Raw genomic sequence first — 20,786 nt, 5'->3', positions numbered from 1 at the left:
CTGATCAGGTCATTGTTTCTTATAGTGTCCATTTCACTTCAACAGGTTTCCCCTTTGGTGTTCAGTTGTCGCCGATCAGGGAAAACAAATGATATTTGTCTCTTTGGGACTGGCTTAATTCACTCAGCATGATGCTTTCCAGATCCCTCCATCTTGTTGCAAATGGATGTCCATTTATCTTTAAAGTAGTCTTAGGAAGAGGGTAGAGCCTTTATCATGACCCTACTTTACAGAAGTCAGTCTCCAGGTTCAACTAGGTTGTCATGATACCCTAAAACTGATCGCACATCCCTTCTCTCTACAGTGCTTACCAAAGCTCACTTATCATCAGAATGTCCTGGAATCTTGTTACAAATAGATTTCCCTGCTCCTCCCCAGAGCCACTGAAAATTGAGTGCAATGCCCACTTTACAAGATTAGTATCAAGATCAACTGATTTAATTTTAATGCTTAAAATGAAGGAGTTAAGATACTAGAGAATGCAGCTGCTTAGAGCAGCAATTCCATGATCACTTACTCTGTGATCAGCACAATATTCCATACAGTAGGTTGAGTGGGGATGAGGACACACAAAGTACAGAGGACTTAGACGTTGGCCTTGGAAAGTTTATAAAGTAGTTTGTTGCCTAAGTCAATGGTTCTCAAACTCTAGCATGAATTAGAATCATCTGGACATATTAAAACCAATTACTGCGTCCCAGCCCTAGAGTTTCTGCTTCAGTAGTTCTGCAGATGGGACCTTGAGAATCTGCATTTTCAACAAGTTGCAGATCATGACAATTCTATAGTCCAAGGAACATACTTTGCAAATCACTGACATAGGCATCATTTAAACTCTATGATTGTCTTAAGGTTTAAAAGAGATTATTCAGAATATATGTTGAAAGTAAATTAAAAGGAAATAGAATGATCTGTACTATTCTATTGCCTCACATGTGCCCCCCTCCTCTCTCCCTTCACTGCTCACACAGGATCATATATCCATATACCTCGGTCACAGAAAGAAATCCTCCTGACATCTGATAATGTCCTCTTACCACAAATGCACTGGCTGGCATCATTTCAAATGGAAACATTTGCTTCCTCCACTGCCTGGCTTGTCCAGACATAGAAAAGCCCTCTGCTCTGGAGTCCAGAAGGAGGCAGCAAAGAGAACCAGTTCTCTTCCCACTGTATAAGGCAGTGCTTCTTATAGTCTGATTCCCAGATCCACAGTGGCAGAATCATTTGGCATATTTGTTGAGCTTATGAGGATCCTCTACCTTCCAAGTGAATCCAAATTCCCAGAATTGAGAACTGAGAATGCAGTCCTGTTGTGTCATCAGGCATTTCTGAGGCATACCAAAGTTGGGGAACCACAAGTAAAAAGATTTAGCCAACATTAGGTTTGAACAAGTACATTGAGGAAGGTCTCATTTCCCTTAAATGACCACTATTCCCCTTTCCTGGATCTACAGGTCCCATATTAAAACCTTATGAGACCAGTGGAGACACCAGGCTCCTTCCGTGTTCACTTTTCCACATGACTTTGCCCCAGTCATGTAAATCCATTGGCCTGGGACTATTCTCAGCTTGCTAAAGTTCACAGAGCCATGTCAAACTCCACCCATGAAGGAAAGATTCTTTTCTTTCAGTGTTTTGTTTTGTTTTACTTTCTCTCTTTCTCTCAATGTTTCAATTTTTTTTTTCTCTCCTGCTTCTTTATTACACATTTTGGAGTTAATCCAAAGCAATTTATATTCCATATTGGCTTTGGTCTCTTTAATGTTCTGAGAAATGTGATAGTTTATATTGAAATGATGCATTAAGATATGAGAGAAAAGGAGAGAGAGAGGGAGGAAGGAAGGGAGGGAAGGAGGGAGGGAGGGAGGGAGGGAGAGAAGGAGAGAGGGAGAGAAGGAGGGAGGGAGGGGGAGAGGGAGAGATGGAAAATAACTGAGAGCAATGTTGATGAGAAAGATGGTCAGACACAAGGGTTGGAACTCCCCTTCTACAGCACTAAAATATTGTCAGTTCATTATCTGATATGCACTTTTCCTATCTTTCCAGAGTAGGGAAGACTTTGGAAGTTTGTGGATGAAATGTGGTCCTTTCCCCTTTTGGCAGCTGTGAATCTGCCAGTGTTTTTGCTTCAGGGTTCATTGTTGAATTACAGTAAATATATATTTTGTGCCCCCTGGGATAGTGACTGTATAATTTGTGTTTTTTCATTATGAGTTTCTCAATACAATTCCACACTGAATAGATTAACTAATGAAAGTCAGAAAATACTATGAGGCATAGGTTGCTAGGATACAGAAACAAACAAATGAATCCTCCATATGGGAGGGAACCCATACCAAAGGCAATTCATCAATACTCAGCTTTAATTGACTTCAAAATTTTGTTTTCTTTGCTTCCTCTCCTTAAGGCAGGGTGGGGAGACAGAAAAAGTATATTTGTATTAGACTTCATAGTCATGCTCTCAATTTATATAACACAATAACTTTTATAATTCTGCAGAGGATCACATCCAATGCTCTTTTTTCTGCATTACTTTTTTGGGAGCATGCAAACATTACAGAGAATTTCAATAAAAGATAAAAGTAACAAAAAGTCATCCCCACAATAGTTCAAAACTGAGCTAGGTGTTTTGAATGTAGCCACATCCAAGCTGAGATTGATTGGCATCCAAAAATCTTTCTCCGACCCAAAATGTGTCCTTTGATTTATCTGCCAAAACTATGGAAACTCAATTGCTATAGTGAAAGGGATCACTCTCTGAGGCTAAAACACTGGACAACTCTGCTGTATGCTAAATTCTAAAGCTTTAACACAGAGACCTTCTATTAGCTTCTATCCACTTTACAAGGCCCTGAGGGAACAGAACAATAGAACAGGTTAAGCTTCAGTTTTGTTGGTGGTAGTGGATAGAGGTCAGGAAAGGCCTAAAACTGGGCAATCTGGCATAGCAGGCTGACCTGGATGAAGTGCCCTGGTAGGGAGCACTGAATAGCCAAGAGCCAACATGAAGGTCCTGGAATCCTGGCAGTAGGGAGCTATGTATCTATTATGATCACATTGGGCTCCAAGTAAAAAAAAAACTTGACGATCAATGATTTTAAAAAGTGATTGTTTTTATGTGATAAAAGCCTCTACATATGTAATTGTAGGCATCAGTTCTACTGCTCAGGAAAGCCATACCCATCTTTAGCATGCTGGATCTCACCTGCATGCTTGTTACTTCATGCTTACAAGATGACTGTGAACAGGGCAGGTGTTGTGGCACACCAGGTAAGGCTGCCGCCTACAGCGCCAGCATCCTACTTGAGTGCTAGTTTGAGTCCCAGCTGCTCCACTTGCAATCCAGCTCCGTGCTATCAAGCTAGAAAAGCAGTGGAAGATGGCCCAAGTGCTTGGGCCCCTGCCACCCAAATGGGAGACTTGGAAGAAGCTCTTAGCTGCTGGCTTCATCCTGGTCCAGACCTGGCCATTTTGGCCATCTGGGAAGTTAACCAGTGAATGGAAGATCTCGATATCTCCACCCCCCTCTGACTTTCAGATAAATTAATCTGTAAAAAAAAAAAAGTGTGACATCACTGTTCCTATAGGCAGGAAACATGTTTGTTTCCTTTAATCAGGACAACAAAATCTTGCCAGAAACCCCCAACAGACATCCATTTACATCTCATTGGCCAGAACTATATTGCACACCCCACCTACTTAACACAATTTGCAAGGGAGCCTGGGAAAGTGAGTATTTAACTGGGCATATTGCTACCTTGCACAAAACCAGGATAGTGTTAGCAAAGAAGAAGGCAACAAACAATTCCTGCCAAAGACCAAAGGAGAGCCTTAGCTGCTCTAATTCAGTGCAAAATAAAAAAAATATTCATTAGCACCTACTAGGTGACAAACACTCTGCCATGGCTTGGAGATGTGGATGTTGCCCCAGACTACCATAATTCAAAGAATGAAGCTTCTCCAGAGGGGTACATTACCAAAAGGAACATCCAGCAGTGTGTCAAGTTTTATTTGTTTCATAGCCATCAAGCTACTACACTGAGTTTTTAGGACCTAATTTCATCTAATCTTTCAGATATTCTGGGGGCAGAGATGCAAACATCAGCGAATCTGCTCCATATATGGGCCTTTACAAAGAAAGGCCTTCGAATTTTAGCTATCAGGGTCATTTTTTAAAACCATGCATCAGAGCTATTTTATGCATGCAAATCCCTTTCTGCTTTTTAATTGGATTTGTGCCTGGATGTACTGTAAATTGCTTTTGAAGATGGACTACAGAATAGGTTCCAGCTCTGGACAGCAGTACAATGGCACAGGCACCTTAGATGCCAGCTCACCTCCATACCTTCTTTTCCACACAGCCTCCAATCTCATCCCACTTGCTGACTAGTCAGCACAAAGAACTTCTTATAACCTGAAAAAGAGCTGCAAAGACCTCTGCCCCCACCTCCAAGAAAAGGCAGAGGCAGAATGATTAAGAGCTCGAGGATGATTTTTATTAAGGATTTGTTCCTGGGGATTCTCTCTCCAAGGCAAAAAGAATAAATGGCTCTCAAGAAAGAAAGGGTCTTGGCTGCTTTGATGTGGATGGGGCCAACCAAAAAAAAAAAAAAAAAGTGCTTGCAATTAGAAACCCAAGCTCAGTATCAGCTTGTTTTTAGTAAAGTCACAATGGAGAAGGGCGTTTTGAAAGTCAGGGAGTGGCCTATAAAATGTGATTCAAAAAGGAATTTCGTGCCCACAGATTGCTTTTTCTTTAGCCTATCATGGTAAAAGTCTCATTGGTGTTGTTTCTTAAGGGCCTTCTGGTAATGTGGACTCTACTCCCAGGGGAGGATTACATGTTATCTGGTATATCTGCTTGGTCTATTGTCACCAAGAAGATATTAGGGCCCTAAGGGCATGGAGGAGGTAGGTAGAAAAGGGATAGTTTGCAGTTTCCAACCCAGGCAGAATTCAGTGAGGCATCCCAGGAGGAAGTCCAGGAGAAGCAAGGAAGAGAAGATAGCTGCTAGACTTTTGAGGAGAGAGGTTGCTCAAAGAGGAGCAGGGTCCTGGAGTGAGACAATCATGACATCCGTCCTTGACAAGCTTCTGTTTCAATCAAAGGACTAAATAGCTGGGCTATTTAGATCTTTTCTTAAATGAAGCAGAGTTTTGTAAAGCACCCAGTACAGTATCTTTCAGAGACTTATAGCAGATAGGAAATAAATCCTACCTAGGAAAGATGTCATAAAGAATGAGTTTGAAAGGGAGGGTAAGGCAGATTCCACATCAGTGGAATAAACGAAAGCCACCAATTATACTCTATATCTTCCAATATATCCCTGTACTTTCCCTTACCCGCAGCTGATGTAAAATCCCACCCAACAAAGCATATCTACAGTTAAGAGTCATTGCAATTGAGGGATGGGGAGGGTGATGGTAACTTGTGGAACGGGAGAAAGCGAAAAGGTAGGAAAGAGTAGGAAAGAGATTAAAAGAAGAAGTTTCAGGCAGAAGAAGAAGAGAGAATGGGTGTCAAGAGGTTAAGGGAAAACATTGGGAAAAGGTTTTGAATATTACAATAAAAACAGCAACAACAATAACATAATAACAGCTAGCACTTAGATAAGGTATATGATGTGCCAAGTCCTATTGGAAGCCCCCTCAAATGCAATAACTCATTTTATCATCACAATAATTTTATTTTTTTATTTTATTTTATTTTACTTGAAAGGCAAAATTAAAGAGAGAGAAAGGGAGATGCAGAGAGAGAGAGAGAGAGAGAGAGAGAGAGATCTTCCATACACTGGTTCACTCCCCAAATGGCCACAATAGCTGGGGCTAGACAGACCAAGCCTAAGCCAGGAACCTGGAACTCCATCAGGGTCTCCCACATGGGTGCATGGCCATCTGCTACTTCTTTCTCAGGTACATTAGCAGGGAGCTGGATCAGAAGTGGAGCAACTAGGTCTTGAACCGGTACCCATATGGGATTCCAGCAATGCAGGCCACAGCTTTACCCACTACACCACAACACCAGCATCACAATAATCTTATAAGTTCTATTATTGTTATTATTATCCCATTTTGACAACTAAGACACTGAGTCACAGAGAGTCTAAGTCAAAATTTGGAGTTTGCGAAGCAGAGACAATGGATGAACAAAGAGCCTGAGTTCTGACATCATTTGATCTCTAGGCTTTTCAGTTTCTTAAGCCAACAATTCCTACTTTTCTCAATGCAATTTATGTGCCTTGCAACCAAAAGAACCCTAACTAACAACAATAAAAGAGCATTAGCTGTTCATAAGGGATAAAGCTCTGAGTTGAATGTCTCATATATATTATTTTATTTTATTCTGACAACCTAATAAGTTAGGTACTGTAGTATCATCCCTATTTCGAAAATTAAGAAACTGAGGCACTGCAAGGTTAGATACTTTCGCCAGGTCTTGTAGCTAACAGGTAGCAGAACTGAGAGGTAAACCCCTGTTTCTGACTTCAGACTCTGTACTTATGTCAGCTATACTAACCTTTGGTTGGGCAGACTAATAAAAGAAGAGTGTGTCACCAGTCAGCTGTCAATAGCTGAAGACAGCTTAATTCCAAGTGTTACCTTTTAATAACTAATCTGACAAACTTTTATAACATTAAATAAAGTGGCTATAAAGTTATAGCCACCCTTTTGTATTTCCACCCTTTTGTATTTCATCTTTTTAGAGGCTCCTTACTCTTGGGAAGTCATTATTTGTGACACCATGCAGCCTTGACTCTCCAGTGTGAACTCACTTAGCACAAACAGAAGCTAGTACTAGAAATGCCTGGGCCCAATGAGACTCACTTACAAACAGGGAAAGAAGGAAGTTACAATGACAATACCTCAGTGGCTGTGGCTGGGAATTCTTCTTGTAACAGGAAATCAGTAGCATCCCAGCCTGGGAAGCACCACACTAGGAAGCCAGCATGAATTGAGCAAAGTCTATTTCTGTTCCTTATATGCCTAGGATGGCGTCATCCTTGGGGGCTTTTAGTCAATCCCTGTGAGCCTTCTTTCTTCCGCAACCATCCTACTCACAATTAATTGCTGCCGCTTCCCTGTAGAAAAAAGGAACTGTGTGTATGTTTTCAATGCTTTTGTTGTTTGATTTTTAACGCACACAAAAGCCTGTCTCCACAGGATAACTATTGGCTGAAGAATGATAGTCTGTCCAACCAGAATTCAAACAGTTAAAGATAACAAATGGCTTTCATTGTTTGTATAACTATTAGGAGGCTTCCCTGATAATTTGAAGCTGATTTATATCTTGGCCTCTATTTCTGCATAGAAACCATAAAAAATAGTATGTTAAATAATTTCATGTTAAAAACAAAACTAGGACTTAATCTTCACTGAAGGGGCAAACAGTAATTTTTATCAGCCTTTGCGAATGGGCCTTGTTTTCCATTCATTAAATGTCTATAAATGTTTGCTAGTTCTTAGAGGTTGAATGATTAAAAGGATAGAAGAGATGTGAATTCTAAAAAATCAATCACTGTTTGTAGCTCTATCTGAAAATATATCCTGCATGGCACGGTAGATCTTCTCCATGAGACTAGTTAATAACAAGCATTCTGCATATTTTATAATTATGTGCACTGCCAGCAGAGTGCAGTTGGATTTATTGTACATTTGAGCCCCCAGAATCAGAGTCGTGCCTCACAGCACCTATCATAACAAATGGCACGGAGGGGTGCTTTATGCTGCAGGATGCTGAGTTGGATGTTTAAATAGCACACCCCAGAAGTGTTCTGAGTTATGGTCACCCTGCAAGAGGGACACCATCCAAAGTACACTGTGATTTAAGTGTCATGGCCCGTGGCTGCAGCTAGCAGCTCACTGACTCAGAATTAGCATCTATAAAAAGGAGAAGGAATAACTGTTCCAACAAAACCCTAGTTGATTAGAGGCACATTGAGCAGAAACATTTACTGGTTCTGATTAGGTTTTAGGCACACTCCAATTTTTAGATATATGAGGGAAATCACACAAAGATAGATACAAGGCTCATGTTACTCTTTTTTCTTCAATCAGGGACCTATTTGGTAGAATATAAGACAGGTTCCATCCTCCTATATTCTTTTGCTCTGGTCATCCTTTACAATGTTGGAATGTATCAGTAAGGTAAATGGTATGTGGGTAGAGACCCTTTCATTCTCTGGCATGGACGATATTCTGCATATATATAAGCGTTTCACCCATTCCTTTCCTGGAATAAAGGGAAAATGACCTTTGGTTTTCCATTACATGAAGAGTTTGAAGAACAATTTGTCATTTAAATGTGTGTCAAATAATTGTTAATGCTACCCTCAGTTTTTATGCCATTTTTTGCTTGTCAACCTAGTATCCCCGGATAATGGTTTTGGAACTGAATGTTAACATTGGTATGATTAACTCTCCTTTGACATGCTTAGAGGAGTGAGGCAACTTCTTTAAGGTCCCACCTCCAGATTGATATAAAGGACAAAGTAGCTTGCAGGTCTGACGTTTGGCCCAATGTTCTTACTCTGGAACTATGCTAGTACCAGCTTGTACCACCTCTGGTTAATAATTTACTTTGAGAAAAATATGTAAATAAGTGTCTAAGATGTTGTTTGTTTACCCTATGCTCATGAATCAAAGTTGCTATTATTCTTCCTCCTCCTGTTAGTAACACTCTCCCCATTCACCACCCGGCCTCCACACATACTATTTAAAGTCCATGTCTCCTACTACTGTTCAAGACAGTCAAACACTCAGATTATCTAAATGGGACCTGATATAAATTATACTATATTCCCTCAGAAATTACCTTGACGAACAATTATGCCAATCATAAACAGCAGAAAATATAGTTAAGAAAAATCAGCCAATCTCAATGGCCTTAATTGGCATTAGTAATTATTGCACACAAATAAATCATTAAACCATTTTCCTTCCAAATTTCAATTTGGACATACAAAGTCAACATAGTTCACTGAAGCATAAAACAGAAGCCTTTACCAAAGTTGACAATCCACGTGATAATGTGTAGGCTACACTTTAAGCTCTTCTTCATATTGTCTACAATAACTATCAGCACAAGTCTTTGCACGTAGTTGGGTTTTTTTTTAAATGAGGGTTAATTAAATGAATATATTACCTCATGATAACAAAATGTTTGATTTCACCTCATATTGTGATATGTAACAGGAATTCTTACATACTTGAGCTTATTAAAATAGATGAAATCATGACTCCCCTAAAACATCAATTATGGAAAGACCCTAAAGACACTACCCTATACTATAGCTTTGCTAACACTTGAAGTTAGCAAAGTGTGGTGCATAGATCTGAAATATCAGCATCACCTGGGAACTATCCCAGTTTTATGGAATCAGAATGCACATGTACAAGATTCTAACATGATTTGTATACATGTAAAAACTCAAGCTCCACCAGTGAACACCTGTTATTCATGTTACCCGACACTAGCAGTCACACTGCATATTCCAGTCCACAAATATTTCTTAATCCCCTATGGTTAATTATGCACTAAAGAGAATACAAACAAAGGGGAAAAACTAGATTTTATCAGGATGACATATAATTTAGTCCTAAATAAATAATGCATCATTGGGAACAATGCAATCACTGGCAATATTAGGTATGTTGGGTTATTTAGGGAAAGCTTTTTGAAAATGGAATGATTTACAGTTTACTAATCAGTATTTAGGGAAAGAGAGAAACTGGTAACAAAAGTTAATGTTTATTGAGTACTTACTATTCAACAAGAACCTAGGTTACACTTTTTCATATATCATCTCACTTATTTCTTATATTAACTCAATGAGTTAGACATAGTATACCAGGTCTAAAACAAGCTAGTCTGAGTTTGAATCCCACCTTTACTATTTCTTAGCTGTGTGATCTTGGGCAAGATTTTAAACTCTCTGTGTTTTGGTTCCTTATCTATAAAATGGAGACAACAGTAACACCTACCTCACAGGGTAGCTACGATATGAGTACTAATGGAGTTAATATGTATGAAACTCTTAGAGCAATGCCTAGCACATAATAAATATCCAATAAATTTGAGATGTTACCATTTTCATTCTATAAATGGGGAAACAGGTGTATAGGAAAGTTAAATAACCTTTCCAAATTCACACAGCTAGTAAGTGATAGAACTAGAACTTGATCCCTGTTTGGTATGACTATGGAGCTCAACAATCTTAATTCTATGGTATATAACATAAAATGTTTCAGAAGAGGGAGTAGGGGAAAATTATTCTAAATCAAATCTTTTCAAATTACTGTGAGCCAACCCTGCCATGGAGAGTGGGCCCATAAAAGAATTAGACAATTAGCTAAAAATGCTTGTTGTAGTGGCTTAGTACAAGATTTCAAGCAGATTTTACTATTTGAAACAATGTTCATTAAGATTTTGAGTTATTTTTCCAGCATTGGTTCTGGCTTTACCAAACAATTCAAATATATTTTTTGGACAGGATAACTCCATGACCATTGACTTCCTAGATAGCTGATTAGATTAGGAGGATGCAGCCTTTACCCAAGGCCTAGAAGAAGGGCATCTAGCCCTCATAAGACCATGATGTAATGAATGAGCTTTCTGAACAAACCATATCTTTCAGAGATTTCACAACAGAACATGTTCGGGCTAATTAGGAATCAGGGTTTAGACATAGAATCAGAAGTCACTGGATTAAAGAGTAGATTTTGGTTTTATCTGATTGCTGATTCCTGTTCAGATGAGATGAATTCTGAATTAAAATCTTGGCTAAGCTCTCCTTTGTGTGACCTTGAATCACTCTTTATCCTTTTCTCTGGATCTCTGTTTCTGTATTTGTAAAATAAAACTGATTAGACAGTCTCTAAATGTCTTTCTAGCACTGATATATTCTTTATAGTTTTGCAAGCATCTTTTATCCACATCACTTTTCTCCTCACCATCCCCTAGTAAAGTGGAAAGAGCACAGACTTTGGAATGAGACAGATATAGGGTTACCTCCTTGCCACTGGCTTAGAAGCTGGGTGATCTTGGCTAAAACCTGACTCTATCTATGCCTCCATTTCTTCCTAGAAACAATAATATTCCCACCTCACAGGGTTACTACTGGGAGTTGAATGTTGTAGGAGGCATGCAGTTTACTGATACATGTCTCTCATTGACTTTCTGAGGATCATCATTGGGTCTACTACTCCATCTGCACTGAGCCACTGTTGTGTGCCAAGGAAAGTCAAGGGTAACATGGGCCCATGTGCTCCCCTAATACTGAAATCTTTTCTTAGAAGCAGAAGGCTCTATTGAAGGGTTTTAATCTCTTGATAAACTCAAAAAAGGGCCAGGAAAGTACCTGTTGCAAAGGTCATGACTTTCCCTTTGACAATTTCATACTCTGTCTAAGCCTAAAGGACAAGTGTCCAATATCACACAGCCACAATAAGATTTATTTTTTATGGGCTCAGCTTCTGGGAACAGTTTCAAATCCAAGCTTTTCAGAACAAAAAACTTCTACTTCCAACCCCTTCATCACTGATGCACCCCAGAAAGGTCTCTATTGCTTGTAATATGTCTTTAAAATCAAATTAATTTTAATGCATCTAGACTTTATTCACATATGCCCTGAAGCACTTCAAAGGAAAAGTAGACTGTAGGATCTAGCTACAGGGCATGTAAGCTCCTGATCAATCACACTGGAAAGCAGAGTTACTCAGTAGTGAGCAGCATCTAGATTTTGCATGGACCCACCAAACACATCACAAAATCTCTCACTTGTTTTCAAAGCAGTGCTTTGGTCCAGGTAGGAAGGCTTAGTTCCCCCTGGTTAGGAACCATCCAGAAAAATGAAAGGAAACATCCAAGAAATATTTGTCACCTTGGTTTGGGTAACTGTGTGATGTATATAGGAAAGAATTTTAAGGTGAATTAAAATAATTTATCCAGTGGGAGTGACATCTATTGCTGGGAATAGTTTGTCACCCATTGATGAGAACCAAATGTTCCACTGCTTAAGCACTTTAAGGAAACACATGTCTGGAGAGGCACTGTGGTTAAAAGGTTCATCCTTTTCTCTAGGTTCCCTCTCCATGCTTCATGATTTGTATTATTACTAATTTCAGACACAGTCAGTACTGGTCTAGTACTACTCTTTGCAATGAGGACATGATCTTTGGCCCCATAATCTCAACCATACTACCCCAGCTCTGTCTTCCAAATCCCTAGAGCATCCCAGCTCACTTCAGATACTTCCTCTGCAGAGAGGACCTGCTGCCAGCCCTAAAGGCCCCAGTTTGAGTGCTAAGTCCAAGGAGAAGTCAATGAAGGCATACCATGTGTCTGCCCTAATTTCGGATTCCAAAATAACATTCTACTTTCTTTTTATAGTAAAATCTCAGTCAATCAGAGTCTGGTAGGTCAGAATATTCAAATAGCCAGAATTTCTGCCCAGAATTTTTAGAAATGAAACAAGTGAGTACAAAATAAGCAGGTAGTACCAGAGATTTAGTAAAAGTGACAGTTTCCTTGGGCTGCTCCAGGGTCAAGCCACATTTGGCCGACTGTCTTCACTTCTAACTTCTGTATACCTGGGTAATGAATACCTGTGTTCAGAATGATGACCCTAATGCATTGCAAGATCCTTCAAGATTCTTCGGCAACAGGAAAGATTCTACTATATTTATTTACTTACATTTATTAAGGAAGACAAGTGTACTTAGAGAAATATTCAACAGTACTTCAATAACAACAAGAAAGAACTTTCTGCTTAGCACTCAAGTACCCATAAAATTCCATACACATTACTGAAAAGCACTATCCCCCTTCGCCTCCCTGTGCAATTCTCTAAGCATGCCACATTCTCCTCTAGCCCACAGTATGTATATCTATAAAAAAAGAAAAAAAATGAGATTTGAAGATACACTAGTGTTCTGTATTTCATCTCTCTGATCTCTTACATAGCCTCTATATTTTTGATGTTATGCATAATTCGAGTACAGCCTAGCTCAGAGGAAAATAGTTTCAGCAATTCCTTCTCATTCAATGCCTTTGAAGTGCCAAAGGTCAAGGAGCAGTCTCAGGAGTAGTAGCTTCAGTTGACTAAGGACAGAAATTTTGCTAGTCCCATTTGTGGAAGGCTATCGGAGTCCTTTGGATTACTATCCTCCAGAGACCTGATGAGGATGACTCTTGACTCTAGTGTAAGAACAGAAGTCCATCTGATGAATGTAGGGTTGTAGTTTGAAAAATTAAAGAAAGGACAGTTTAGCAGCTCCTTCCAAAAGGCCATATTGGCCTGAAGCTAGTTTGAAATTAAGTTTGTATTATTAATTGAAAGGCAAGAAGAGTCTTAGAATAAATCAGATAAAATAAATAGATGATTTTACTTACTGTCAGGAATGCCGCAGGCAGTCTTGGGATTTGGTGGCAGTCATAACAAAAATGTCTTATCTTCCTAAGGTTTTCCTTGCTAACTCTCAGCAAGTTCAAAATGCACTTCTAGATTCTCTTTCCCCCCAATGGAGACAAAGCTAAAATGACAAAAAATATCAAGGCTTGCAATTCTATAATGTTAAATATTTCTGAGAACACAACTCACCCACCAAATAGAGCTGGCACCTGAATATTTCTTCCCACAAGAACGAACTGATTGCTCTAAGAGCTAGCTTAAGCCACATTTGTTAAATTTAGGACTCAGGCTTTTAGGTATCTAAGGAAAACTTACTTTCAAATCAAGTTTATATTAGATGACCTGATTTGGGGCCTACACCCACACAAACACAAAGTAAAACTCTGCTACCAATTTGGACTACTGGAGAGTGATTTGTTCCATTTACCAAAGAATGTGACACCAAGACTTAGGAGCCAACAACAAAAAAGACTAAGAAATCAGAAATATAACTGCCTAAGCCCTGTATTTTCTGTGTAAGTCCCATACGCCAACATATAGACATTTCTGCACAGATCCAAAAGATACATCTTATAAAATAAACACTGACACTTTGGAAGATTTGTCTCCTGTATTATCCTTGTCCTATTACAAAGGATTATTTACAATGCCAATAGTACTTTTGAACTTGACCATTAGCAAACATTTTTTTATCTTAATATTTTATTATTTGAGAGGTGGAGTTCCAGACAGAGAGAGGGAGGGATAGAAAGAAAGGTCTTCCATCCACTGGTTCTCTCCCCCAATGGCCGCAACAGCCAGAGCTGGGCCAATCCAAAGCAAGGAGCCAAGGAGCTTCCTCCAGGTCTCCCATGCAGGTCATGGGCCCAAGCACTTGCATCATCTTCCACTGCTTTCCCAGGCCATTAGCAAGGAGCTGGACATGAAGCGGCATCCATATGGGATGCTGGCGCCACAGGCCACAGCGCTGGCCTCTTGTAACCACTTTTTTTTTAAAAAAAATTATTTTATTTATTTGAAAGACAGAGTTACAGAGAGATGTAAAGCCAGAGAGAGAGGTCTTCCATCCGCTGGTTCACTCCCTAAATGGCTGCAATGGCCAGAGCTGAGCTGATCGGAAGCCAGGAGCCAGGAGCTTCTTCCCAGCCCATGCAGGTACAGGGGCTCAAGCACTTGGGCCATCTTCTACTGCTTTCCCATGAGTGGAACAGTCAGGACTTGAACCAGTGCCTATATGGGATGCTGGCACTGCAAGCCAGGGCTTTAACCCACTGCACCACAATACCGGCACCTCCCTGTAACCACTTTTAAAAAAAAAAATTTATTTATTTATTTGAAAGTCAGAGTTACACAGAGAGAGGAGAGGCAGAGAGAGAGATGGAGAGAGAGAGAGAGGTCTTCTATCCGATGGTTCACCCCCCAATTGGCTGCAACGGCCAGAACTGCACCAATCCAAAGCCAAGAGCCAGGAGCTTCCTCCAGGTCTCCCACCGGGTACAGGGGCCTAAGGACTTGGACATCTTCTACTGCTTTCCCAGGCCATAGCAGAGAGCTGGATCGGAAGAAGAGCAGCTGGGACTAGAACCGGCACCCATATGGGATGCAGGCGCTCCAGGCCAGGCTGTTAACCTGCTGAGCTACAGCACCGGCACCATGTAACCACTTTTTAAAATTACTTTGCTGGATTTAGGGGAGGGCAATTCTACATGGATATGTTATATAAGTCTAAGAGATGAGTACAGAAAGAGTGGGGGGGACTATAAAACTCACAACAGATAAGTATAAGAAATTGAGTTTCCAGTCTTCTCTAGAATTAGGCTTCATGCCAAAACTCATTCCCATATCATGCAGATGCATTCAAATATAAAGTATAAATATGGATTGCAAAATTAAATATAAGGGTAAAGTTAAGTATACCCACTATTTGATACTCTTCACACTTTGGATTCACTGTCCTGGTCAAAAATAATCAAGAATACATCTTTGAAAGCAGGTAGATAGGATGGCTGGAGATGAAAGATGAGGCAAAGCAGGGTTGGATAGACTATACAGTCTACTGAGACCTCCACATGTTCTAGCATTCTGTTAGGAGTCATTGATGGTAATGCTCTTTGACTGTTCAGTATGAAGAAGGCAAATTGTAACAGACTCAGAGAGTGATCATTCAGCAATCTGAGGCCTGTTTTGAAAGACTGAGCTTAAGTTCTTTTTTTATTCATCTCTTGGGTATGTGGATAATTCAAAAGCAAGCACTAGACATATCTGATGGGTCTGTCTGGCTAATTGGCCAGTTTGATCTTCAATACTAGACAGTCACTACTCTAGCTTAATCTAAGGCTTTATGCTTCTCTGATGCCACCAGATCACAAACTGACCAAATATCATACATGCAAATACAAGCCTCAGAGAGCAGAACATGTGATTATCATGGTTGTAACCCATACACACTCTTCTCTAGTAGCAAGGGAGTGAATAAACATTTAGTAAGCTCCTACTGTGTGCAAAACATTGTGGTAAGAATATTAAGAATGGGGTTGATCTATTCAGAGAATGGAAGGTAAAAAGGAAAGAGGAATTGGACAGGGGTGTTGCATATAGAAATCAATAAACCCAACAACAAAACACTGCTCCAAGAAGTACCAGTATCCTCTGTCCTGAGGATTTACCTTCCACAAAGATATCTTCACACCTCAGTCAGCTGAATATATGAATGTCAAAAGGCTCAGGGAAGGATGCCCATCTCTAGAATGATCACAGCAGCCATATTTCTCTAAGCTACACTGAGCTTTCTTGGCAGCACAGACAGAATAGGGTAGCCTAGGGTTGGACCAACACATATGTACCCATCCAGCTGTGCCCACATATCTACCACTTCCAGAAAACCCTCTCTCTGGTCCTGGGGCAGAAGCTGATTACACACCATTTCCTGAAAAGAATTCTCTTCTGTCTTGCTCCAGGGACTCTGGCAGAGGATGGAGGATGGAGCTTTGTGTATCCTCTGGCATTCAAGTAACTATCTAATGCCCAGAGCTTGGAGCCAGAGGAGGTTTGTCCAAATGCCTGACCTAAAAGGGCCATGGCTTCACTTCTTTTCTAATTAGGATAATTAACCTCTCCTGCTCATTCATTCTATTCCAATCAAAAAAGCTCAAATTTGAACAGCACAGGGGACTGCCAGGCTCTAGGGACAGAAAACAGTCTACAAGCCTTTTATCTCCATGCAGTCACCATCAAGGCAAAGCCAGCACAAGCTTCGTCACAGCAACTTCACCCTTGAAACAACCTTGGATTGTCTTGAAGGCCACTTTCAGAATTTTCATTAGTGTAAACATCCCATCAGTTATAACATTTTACACAGTTCTATAACACTTGCTGACCAAATTGGGGTGGGGAGGGTGACAGTGAGAATGCTAAGAGGGTATAACATTTCTCCTTGTATTGTCACGGGGCTTTTGTGGCTCATTTAAGGAGAATAAATCCTGGATGGCCTTGAGTTGGTAGCATTTAATATGGTATTTATGGAATTTATTCTTTGGGAACAACCACCAGAAGCAAACCTTCAGGACCATTTCAAAACTGGGTTTGAATAGCAGCATTTCTTTTAGCAATATTGAATAAGTAATTTTATTTTCATGACCTATTTACACCGTGCAAACACCGTTGAAAAGCACCCTACAGGTTCACAGTACAATATGTTACTTTAAAAATATATTCTTTTATAAAAGGTTCATATGGAACATTGGCATGTTAACATGTGACAAAACTCTCAAAGCATGTCACCAATTCTGTGTGAATGCTTTCCAATGTTGTCAGTTTCACAATCACAGTTCACTATTTGTATTTTAATACATACAATAAAAAAATGAATTCTACAGTGGAAAGTTCTTGAGGCAATATGTATTAGTTCATTAACATATAAAGATGTTCTGCCACAATAATCCACAATATCAACTTAATCAGCCCAAAGACACATTTTCACACATCTAGCAGTACAAAAATCCTAGGCAGTTGTTGTTTTCTAGTTTTTTATTCTTTGCTGGTTCTCCTGGTTCTATTTTGCACTTTTGAGAAGTATGCTCATCTTTTTCATTATCTGACTCCAATGTCTCCTCCCCTTCTGGTAGAAGCCTGGCTTTCTTAGCGTTCTGTGGGGGCATCATCGGCATTGTCCTCGCCGTATATGTTAGACCATCGTATTGCCATGTCCAGCTCTGGAGGCGGAGGTTTCTTCTCCGTTGTGTAGGTCTTCTGTGGGGGCACATAGTTTGACTTCCATATTATGAACTCCTTTGGAGGCAAAGAAGAACCCAGTCTCCGAGATACGATGCCAAGGCTGACCCCTCCAGGAGGCTACAGCAGACACTGTCTTGGAGGCAGCACCGCAGGCACTTCGGTGTCAAAGGAAAGGGGTCTCGGGGAGAAGCTCCTCCAGTGCCTTGACAACATGCCTCTTCCAGTCTATCTGCCTGTTTAGTGGATTGTAGAGAAAGGCAGAGCAAGTCACACCTGTTCTATAGCCGCCCACCGACTTCGCCACATCCGGGTTCCACAGCCCGTCTCCTTCGGCTCTCTGTTATCCTCCTCTCCCGAGGATCTCGAGCTGCTGCTTCCATAAGCTACGAAGTAGCTCAGTGGGTCCTTCTCCTCCACTGCCATGATGGCTGCACGGGACCACCTGAATAGCAGCATTTCAAGAGGTTAGATTCACACTGAACAGGTAGCAGTACTGCAGCTCTCCCTCTGCTGGCTTTAACTGCCCATTTCCCATCTGTGAGCAGGTCTGAGAGTTTCCCATCAGGCATCTGCAGACTCCCTGATGCCTAGGCAGACAGGAACAGAGGGCAGTCGTCTGGATCTTTTTCCCTTCCCCACTACAGAATTCAGTCCAGGATCTTCCCTACATGCAGCCCTTCCTACCTGTAGAGGAAGCCACTATGTTCTGTAGTCTCCATGCCAAGAACGCCTTGACTGTATATCTTTGGGAGTCTCTATGGCAGGTGAGAAGGGCAAGAGAACAGGGTAATATGTGGGATTGGACTGCCCATTTGGATTTAGTTATGCTCCAGTAATGAAAGGATTTTCCCTGGTCTGACATAGCTTGAGTTTTAGAATATCCCCACCAGAGGAGGACCCTTTCCACTCACTATGTAATAGAGCCCTATAGACAAATTTCTCAGCAAGTTAAGAATTTTTACTTGGGTATAGGCTAAGAAAATTAGTCATCCTGCAAACTTTTCAAATTCATGCCTTGTTCCCCTCCTAACACTACACTCTTCACTTCCCATCTGTAATACTACAGCCTGGGCCTGCCATCCTCCCTTCCACCCATCTATGTTAACCAGGCAAAATGTAGTTCTCAGTAGATACACAATAATGACTAGAACAGCACCTCTAAAATTCTGATGTGCTATTGAATCACCTGGGGAGCTTGTTAAAATGCACATTCTGGTTCATTAAGTATGGAGTAGGACCCAAGAGTCTGCATTTTAACTATCAACCTTGGTGATGCTGATGTTGCTGGTTCAAAGACCATACTGTAAGTAGCAAAGGTATAGCATCCTTAAGGTCTTCTCTTTTTTTAAAAAGATTCATTTATTTATTTGAAAGGCAGAGTTACAAAGAGGCAGAGGCAGAGAGAGAGAGGTCTTCCATCTGCTGGTTCACTCCCCAAATGGCAGCAACAGTTGGAGCTCAGCCAATCCGAAGCCAGGAGGTTCCTCCAGGTCTCCTATGTAGGTGCAGGGGCCCAAGGACTTGGGTCATCTTCCATTGTTTTCCCAGGCTATAGCAGAGAGTTGGAACAGAAGTGGAGCAGCCAGGACTTGAACCAGAGTCCATATGGGATGCCGGCACTGCAGGCAGCGGCTTTACCCCTATGCCAGAGAGCTGGCCCCCTAGGGTCTTCTTTATAACTAGTATGTTGATGTAAGGTCCATACTTTAAGTATCAAGAACATATACTCCCTTTCTGAATGAGTTAAACTCAACTGGGCTGCTTAGAATCAGATATTGTGGCATATCAACCTCTCTTCTTATCAGTTAACAATAGCATTTATTTCATATTGAAGCTAAAAGTATCCTTTAGTGTAAGCAGAACTGGGCAGAGGGTATGGCAAATATGAACCTTGGCATCAACTCTCCTTCCTGGGACCTGGATTATTGGAATAAGCCTTCCTGGGCACCTTTCCTGCTTCCTGAAGCCAATCCTGCAGGCCAAACTCATTTTCAGTCCAGCCACTTCATTCATTGCATCCACTTTCACATAGTAGCTCTGGATGGCTGCTGCTGCCTTATCACTCATGCTGTGATCTGCATCAGTGGTTGAGACAACAGAAACAGCTACATCATCCAAGGCACAACTCATTTATTTCATGCTGGAGAAAACAATCTCCTATCCAAGTGAGGCCAGCTAAGATGCACAGTTGCCAGAGCTTTGAGGTGGTAAGAAATACGCCTTTTGCATTACTTAGCTCCTCAGTGGCAAGCAATGTACCCCTTAAGGAGGTCCCGCATGTCACAGCATCAGTCCCATGCTGTACCAAGCAAGTCCATTTCTCCCCTGAGGTGTAAGATATATAATTCCAGGGTTAGTTAAAGTATAAAATTTTATGGAGACATTGACTGTCTCATATCTCTCCTAAGGTAATTCTAAAATCCTCTCCTCATTAGCATTGCTGCAAATTGTGTTCTTTGTTCAAAATAGCTAATAAACTTTAGAGAACATCTGTATTTGGTGTCTAAGTTTTATTTATTTTTTAGATTGACATAACATTGCATGCTTATTTTATATTATACAACTATTATACTATGAGGTCCATATACATTGTGGAATGGCTAAGTCTAGCTTATTAACAAATGAATTACCTCATTTATTTATCATTTTTGTGATGAGAGCACACACTTTACATTTTTCAAGACTACACAAAATAATCACTAACTATTCCTCCAGGGCCCGGTGCTTTGGTATAGCAGGTTAAGCTGCCACCTGCAGTGCCAGCATCCCATATCGGCACCAGTTGGCATCCCAACTGCTCCACTTACAATCTAGCTCCCTGCTAATGGCCTGTGAAAAGCAACAGAGGATGGCCCAAGTGCTTGGGCCACTGCCACCCACGTGGGAGACTCTGATCAAGCTCCTGGCTCCTGACTTTGGCCCGGCCCAGCTCTGGCTAGGGAGTAAACCAGGAGATAGAAGCTTTCTATCTGTCCCTCTCTCTCTCTCTCTCTCTGTAGCTCTGAATTTCAAATAAAATAAATCCTTAAAAAAATTATTCTTCCTATCTAAAAGTAACCATATATCTTTTGTCCAACATCTCTTCATTCCTTCACCCTTCCCAGCCTCTGATAACCAATAGTCTCCTCCCTACTTTCATAT

At 40.7% G+C, this 20,786-nt stretch overlaps 1 protein-coding gene and 1 pseudogene across 2 annotated transcripts in view; one reads left to right on the top strand and one right to left on the bottom strand.

Annotated features, from left to right (window-relative positions):
• Positions 1 to 20,786, top strand: part of GRIA3 (glutamate ionotropic receptor AMPA type subunit 3) — a 308,553-nt gene that overhangs the window by 126,614 nt on the left and 161,153 nt on the right. The window lies entirely within an intron of this gene.
• LOC133753617 (UPF0690 protein C1orf52-like) lies at positions 17,396 to 18,068 on the bottom strand (annotated as a pseudogene).

This window comes from Lepus europaeus, chromosome X (genome assembly GCF_033115175.1).
Source record: "Lepus europaeus isolate LE1 chromosome X, mLepTim1.pri, whole genome shotgun sequence".
In the NCBI taxonomy this organism is placed as follows: domain Eukaryota; kingdom Metazoa; phylum Chordata; class Mammalia; order Lagomorpha; family Leporidae; genus Lepus; species Lepus europaeus.
The sequence above is the reverse complement of the archived record's forward strand: the minus strand, read 5'-3'. Positions and strand labels throughout refer to the sequence as shown.